Genomic DNA, 7197 nt, shown 5'->3' on the forward strand with positions numbered 1-7197 from the left:
AAAGGAGAGTGGCTGTGAGTGAGTGGACTGAGTTGAGAAAATCCTGTCAATATGGGCGGGCACTAACCAATCGATGGCGGCCTGCATAGGACAAAAAGTCAGAGGAAAGACAAATTCTCTCTCTCCTGGGAGTGGGACACCCTTCTTCTCCTGCCTTGGACTTCAGAATTCCAGGCTCTCTGCTTTCGAACTCCATTGCTTCCACCAGCAGCCCTCTGGGATCTCATGCGTTTAGCCTCAGACTGAGAGTTACACTATCAGCTTCCTTGATGCTGAGGTTTTTAACCTTGGGTTGAGCCGTGACTCTGGCTTCCGTGGTTCTCCAGTTTTCAGTTGCCCTGCCATGGGACTTCTCAGCACTCATAGCCACGTGGGATGATTCCCCTAAAAAATCTCTTATCTATTTATACATCTATCATGTTTTCCTTATTGCTTCTGTCTAGAGAACCCTGACTGAACTCTGACTAATGTGAGGGGTCTTTAAAAAGTCTTGAAAAATGAATATTATGAAAAAACTACGCATGGATTTCAAAAATTTTGCACCAAATAAATTTATCCTTTGTCTCTATTTTTCCACACATTTTTTTTGAAGTCTCTTTTTTTTTTTGCCATAGGACATGTGTGCTTGCTGGAGAGTGACAGAGACAGAGGGAAAGTGAGAAATCACTCCTTGAGGGGGTGGCCACACTGCAATCCCTTCTCCTCAATTCCCTCTCAGGATTTTGGACATGTACGCACACACTCCCAGCATGAGTCTCAAACCATTGAGTCCAGGACTTGAACTCCAGTCAGCTGTGTGGGAATCCAGCACCTTAGCCACCACACCACCTGCTGACCCCAGTCTCTAAAATTTAACAGAGTATTGCTACATGTTTACACAGCGAGGGTAAGGTTCATCCATTGAGCTCTCGCCCACCCTACCCCTTTACCCTATTTCCCTGAGATCTGGCTGCTGGCCCAGCTGAACCTTGTGAGCCTCTCGTGATCATTTCCTTACCTCATGGAACTGGCCCTGGCCAGTTCCATCCCTCCCACGTTAATATTACAGGATTAGAGGCACTAAACCGTAACACACGCTGCTGATTCTGTTCATTGATAAGCTAATCTGGTATTGTAACCCCTAGACAAGGTATATAGGAACCAGTCCCTGTCTTGGTGACAGGGAATCCCTGTTGATCTTTACTTGATTTATGAATGCTTTGTTTTTAATATAACCTTAGATAACCTGAGCCTGTATTCTCTGACAGTGGGGACCATTCTCTGCCCGCTCTCAGCAGAGCTTCCCTAGTAAGTAAATTCATTTCTGTCACTCCTGGAACTCCGAGTGTGTTATTCAGAATCGATAAACATCATGGGCAAGCCATCTCAGATTTCAGGCTCCCCCAGGACAAGTGGCACGATCAGCAGGATTCCAAAGAGCACCCCTTTGCTGTGACCGCAAGGGGAAAACTGAGGGCAAGAGGAAAACTGAAGGCAAGAGGATGCCGCTGGGGGAAGTACCAGGGTGGGCTTCCAACTTGATGTGGTACGAGGTAGCCAGTCATTTAGACAACTGGGGGCCACCACGAGAGTATAAGAACACCACCAAAACACCTGTAAGACTGCTAGAGCTTTCTTTAAAAAAAAAAAAAAAGAGTGATTTAACTTTATTTATTTTTAATTTAACCAGAGAGGGACAGAGTGAGAGAGAGAGGGAGAGAGAGAAAGTGAGAAAGCAAGCCACCAGGTTAAGGACTCGAACCATGGTCGGCCATGTAGGAGTTCAGCACCCTTAACCACCACGTCACCTGCCAGCCCCCAAGACTACTAGAGCTTTTAAGGGCAGTTGAGAAGGGGAACCTTCAGAAAGAAAAGAGAAATAAGGCTATCACCGCAGCTGTCAGCTGGCCATTCCTTTGTACTCTATACTTAGCAACAGAGCAAGGGTTAGCTGCCTCTGCATGAACAGTGTCTGTAGTGAGACACATGAGTCACACAGGCTGAGACTAGAGACCTGCTTAATTGCCTCCTAGAGCAGACAACTGAACAATTACAAGGATTAGCCTGCCACTTTGCAAGGGTAAAGGACAGGGAATGCAATTAACATGCATCTGTACTGTAGTGGCATGGGTAGGCTGGAATCCCCAAAGGTGGGACCCCACTGAGGATTAAAATTTCTCAGATAAAGAAGGTTTCACTGAGGTAACAGACGATAATGAGGAAGATCTGGAAGCTAGGCCTGTAGTAATCCAGAAACGAAAAATCACACAGCCACAACCTGAGGGAGTTGGCTCCAGGAAATGCCACTGCCCCAACCATTGCTACACACTATGGCTAGGCCATCTATGTCAACTAGTTGGTCGAACTAGTGACTAAATTTAGGCAGAAGGGTCATGAAAGTGTGGCAGGGTGGCTCCTGTGGATGTGGGATGCAGAAATGGATGGAATCCTCTCAGGTGAGGAGATGAGGAAGATGTCTTCTATAACTGGTCACCTGTTACTGAGGAAGCATAGTCATGGTGCCTCAGAGAAGGATGAGAATGCTTCCTTGTTAACCTGGCTTGCCATGGCATGCTGCCTTGTCTGGCCCAATGAGAGCTATCTACCATACTCAGTCCCCAAGTGGAATACCAAGGAAGAATTACAGGAATTTACTGGAAGCTACAAGTGTGTAGTGCCATCTACACCAACCCTTGTAAGGGGCCAGATAACACGGACTTTATTGCTGGTATGAAAGTCAGGATATTACAGTCAGCCTCTTCCTTCTATTATGGCACTCTCATCTCAGTCCTTGCCTCTGTGGTGGGTGATCATGTTCACTGGGCTACCCAAGCAATAGCTGACCTAGGGCAGATTGAAGTTACAAGACAAAAGAAGGGGATTTGAGGGCCTGGCCAGTCAGGTGGCATGGTGGTTAAGGACTCTGGACTACCACATGGCCAACCACGTTTCAAATCCTGGACCTGGTGGCTCTCTTTCTCACTTTCTCTTTCTCTCTCCTTTTCTGGTCAAATTAAAAAATAAAAATAAAGTTAAATGAAATCATTCTTTCTTTTTATAAAGAAGGGGATTTGAAAGGTGTGAGGTAAAATTAAATAGTCAAAGAAACAGAAACAGGGGGATGAAGACATGGGACCTACTAAGGTCACCAGCAAACAGATCTATTAGCTAGATCTAATAAAGGCTGGAGGGGATCCCAGAAAAATAGACAGACAGCCTAATGTGGTTTTAGTCTGGCTGTGGAAATAGTTGCCAAAAGAAAAAAGATTCCACCCCCTACCTGAAAAATGCCTGAAGTGCAAGTCCTAGAATGGACTCCAAACAAGCCTGGTAATGCCCCTCCCTCCACCTTTAAGATGTCTTGTGTGTTGATTCCATCTGCTGGGACAATGACCATGCTGTTCCCAGCACCCCTCTTGCTGAGGAGACAGGTTCACCTCACTGGACCTGGCCATTAGCATAAGGGGGAGGCCAAGTCCCGGGGGACATGCAAGCCTCCTCTGTGGATCAGACCAGACGTGGAGCTTGCAATACACTGGGCATCAAGAAATGGACAGAGAGTGTTAGCATTGGTTGAAGAGAGGCCGGATGTACATTTGCTTGCAGTAACCCTAGTAAATTAGAGAGACCCTTAACAGCAATCGATGGCTATGGAGGAGATACAGTCAAAGTAACAAAAGTATCTCTGATATTAGGTATTCAGTAACTCCCTCCATGCCCATGCAAATCTTCCATAAAGGAGTTCACACTAGGTATTGACATAGTACAAGGATTATGTTGGCAAGCTAGCTTTGGGGAGTTCCGCCTCAAGGTATGAGCTGTGAAGGCTGTTGTACCCTCCATTTGTCGTCCCCGTCCCTGACTGGGTGGTGGCAGTTAAACGGTATAACTATCTGGTGGGCATACTTGGACAATGGACAATAGATTACAGAGAACTGAATAAGGTCGCGCCTTCCCTGCGTGCTGCTGTCCCTAACATGGCTGACATTCTCGACCAGTTGGGGGTTGCAACTGGGTACTTACATTTTATTGTGGACTTAGCTTTTTCAGTGTTGATATTAATGCAGAGTATCAGAACCAGTTTGCTTTTGCATATCTCCACAGCCCAACCTTTGGCCATGGCCTTGTCACTCCAGACTTGGGAAAATGCAGTAGGCCGAATACAGTGTCTTTCTGTCATTATATTGGTGATAACAGGTTAACCTCTGACTCTCTTCCAGACCGGGAACGAAGGGCTCCTTGGCTCGTGGATCACTTGCTGGCTCAGGATGGGCTGTATACCAAAACGAAGGACGAGGGCCTGGCTTATCTGTCAGATTCTTGGGAGTTGTTTGGTCAGGTGAGAAAAGGTGATGCCAGCAGCTGTGATTGGTTAAATCCAGGTCTCCCCCAGCCCTGCGTTTCTTAACAACAAGCTCTCCCCTAGCCTGCTGTTCCTAAACAGCCACAGGAATTTTCAGGTTTATTGGGTTACTGGTGGATATTTCCCACCACTTAGCTCAACTAGTCCATCCTTTGTGAAAACCGATCAAAAAGGGGGCCCAATGGAATTGGATGGAGGCGTACCACAGGCATTTCGTGCAGCTCAGAGTGCCGTGGGTGCAGTGCAGACACTGGGCATTCTAAATCAACCACTCCCCTGTGAACCGAATGTTCACATCACCCTGGAGACGTATGCCTGGGGGTTCTCTCGGTGGCAGGGGAAAGCTGGGCCGCCCATTGGGTTCTGGTCACACATTTGGAAGGGAGCTAAGACCTGATACAGCCCTACTGAGCAACAGGTAATCTATTCAGCTTTGCTAGCTACTGAGCCCATAACAGGACAAACCTATCGCAGTGAGGACAGCCTTCTCCACTGCAGGGTGGGTACGTGGCCTGTCCCACAAACCATGAAGCTCAGCAGCCTAGCTGACAATTTCACCAGTGGCGAGCTAATCTGCAACAATGTCGTAAGTTACTTACCAGGCCCCTAAGCCGTGAACTGCGACATTTATGAACACAGATGCCCCTCCAGTAGAGGCCTCTGGAGGAGGGAATGCCTCCACTGCTGGACGACGCTTCGTGCATGGATGGCTCCTGGTCAGCCCCCACCCCCCCACCCCCAAGTGAAACGCTGTAACAGACCGGCCATTTACAGACACCATTTGGATGGAAGACAGCGAGGGGCAGAGTAGCCAATGGGCAGAGCTCAGAGCTACATGGATCGTGATTGCTAAGGAGAAGGGGCCTCTAGCCACCTGCACGGATAACTGGGCAGTCTTTAAAGGACTGACCCTGTAGATGACACAATGGCCCCAACAGCAATGAAACATTATGAGCAGACCTTTGTGGGGGGCAAGACATTTACGAAGTTGGCAAGACTAGGTGATGGGGCTGGGTGGCTGCATGGCTCAGCTCCTTGGTCTGCTCCTGGGGCACAGGGCCCTCTCGGGGAACGGGGTCCGTACTGTCCGTGGCGCATGCTGGGCTGCAGATTCAGCTGCTGACTGAGGGGCGGTGTTCTGTGAGACTAGGGTTCAGCTGGTCCTGCCTGACCCCAGACTTTGTGCGTGGCCTGCACAGCGGGCCTGGCTGGAGGAGAGGGCAGAGAGGACCGCAGGTGCGGGACACCTAGAGTCGAGTGCAGCAGATCCTACTGTTTCCAAACTCTACATCCATGTGTTGGTTCCACTGATGCAAGAAAATGCAAGAGACAATTGTGTGACCAAGGTTCCCCCAGAAATGAAGTATACACATTGTTTTGTGACTGGTAGTGGGGTGTCCACCTGACACAAGCTGTGGCCTACCGCATTGTGAAAATGTACAAATACCCGCAATGCAAAAGTGAGCCGCATTCTGTGTGGATTTGGCAGCATGGTGATTCAGTGGATGCTTCCAGAAACCAGAGAGACCTACGAGTTAGAGGAAGTATGGACCCTGCATTCTTAGGACTCCAGTTAGCTCAGCACCTGAAATATTACCAGAGGACGTCATCCGTGGAATAGAAGGTGATACTTCATCCCTGCCTCCAGTGGAGTTCAAATGTGAAAAAAATGATATGAACTGAAAAAAGAAGACAGGGAAGAAAGAGAAAGCACCAACGAGACTGAGAGTCCCACTCTCTGGCATGCGTCTGCCTCCTGACCCCTTCAAAGCCCTGGCCATGAGGCTGATGCCCTCACCCCTTCAAAGCCCTGGCCATGAGGCTGATGTGTGGCATACATCTGATGGCTGGAAGAAGCCCTTGCCAAAGATGTCAGGAAATAGCTTCACCAGAAAGTGACACGTGCCGGGCAGAAGACTTTATGGGAAGTAACAAAAGCCTGGGGAGTTCTCCTGAATCACTTGGACATTGGAGCAGCTTGGCAGTGAACGTCAGCTCCCCACAGAACAGGGACACATCAAAAGGGGCAGGGGGCCCTGACTGGATGGCAGATAGCCTATATCGGATCCCTCCCCTCTTTGGAAGGGACCAGTTTGGCTTTGACTTGTGTGGGCACCACCGCAGGCATTCTACAAGCATCCCTAAGTTGCCAGGCCACTCAGTGCACTGTCACACGGGGCCGCGGCAGCCATTTGCAGCTTATGGGACGCCAGAAGTCATCGAAAGGGATCGAAGAACACATTTCACCCGACGTCAGGGACGACAGTGGGCTGGACGAATGCATGTGGACTGGCGCTTTCGCCTCCCTTATAGCCCCACAGACGCCGCAGGGAGTGCTGAGTTCAGATCAGCACTCTGCAGGGGCGGGCCGCAAGTCTTGAGCGCCGTGGGCTGGCCACCTCTCCTAGCCTGGAGTCACTCCCACACAGCTGCAGATTTGCACCCAGGAAGCCCTATGGCGATGGAGATTAGAGAACAATAACTTGCTGAGAGAAAAACGTGGTGCTGCCACCCCCAGGACATACAACTGGGGGGTCATATCCTCCGCTGGCCCTGGGACTTCATCCTGAACCCTGTTGGTGCTCCCTCCTAGCACCGTGGACATTCACCCTGAAATTATGGGCAAGTGGATGACTACTGTAAAGTGTCACCACCCTGGCCCAAGTACTATGACCAAGGGCACATTAGCAATTGCTATGTCGGGACCAGCAGTTAGCGTAATGCCTATGTCGCTGGACTCCCATGTAGTCGACCGCGGTTCGTGTCCCGGACCCGGTGGCTTAAAACTCACGCTGGGCACATGTGTGTGCGTGCCCAAGCTCCCAAGAGGAGAATGGAGGAGAAGGGATTGCGGC

General features: G+C 49.6%; 1 pseudogene; it reads left to right on the top strand.

The window, feature by feature from the left end:
• The first annotated feature begins 2416 nt into the window (after window positions 1-2416).
• LOC114005184 (mitochondrial assembly of ribosomal large subunit protein 1 pseudogene) lies at window positions 2417-6093 on the top strand (annotated as a pseudogene).
• Window positions 6094-7197: the final 1104 nt, after the last annotated feature.

This window comes from Tupaia chinensis, unplaced genomic scaffold (assembly GCF_000334495.1).
Source record: "Tupaia chinensis unplaced genomic scaffold, TupChi_1.0 Scaffold143247_1, whole genome shotgun sequence".
Lineage (NCBI taxonomy): Eukaryota > Metazoa > Chordata > Mammalia > Scandentia > Tupaiidae > Tupaia > Tupaia belangeri.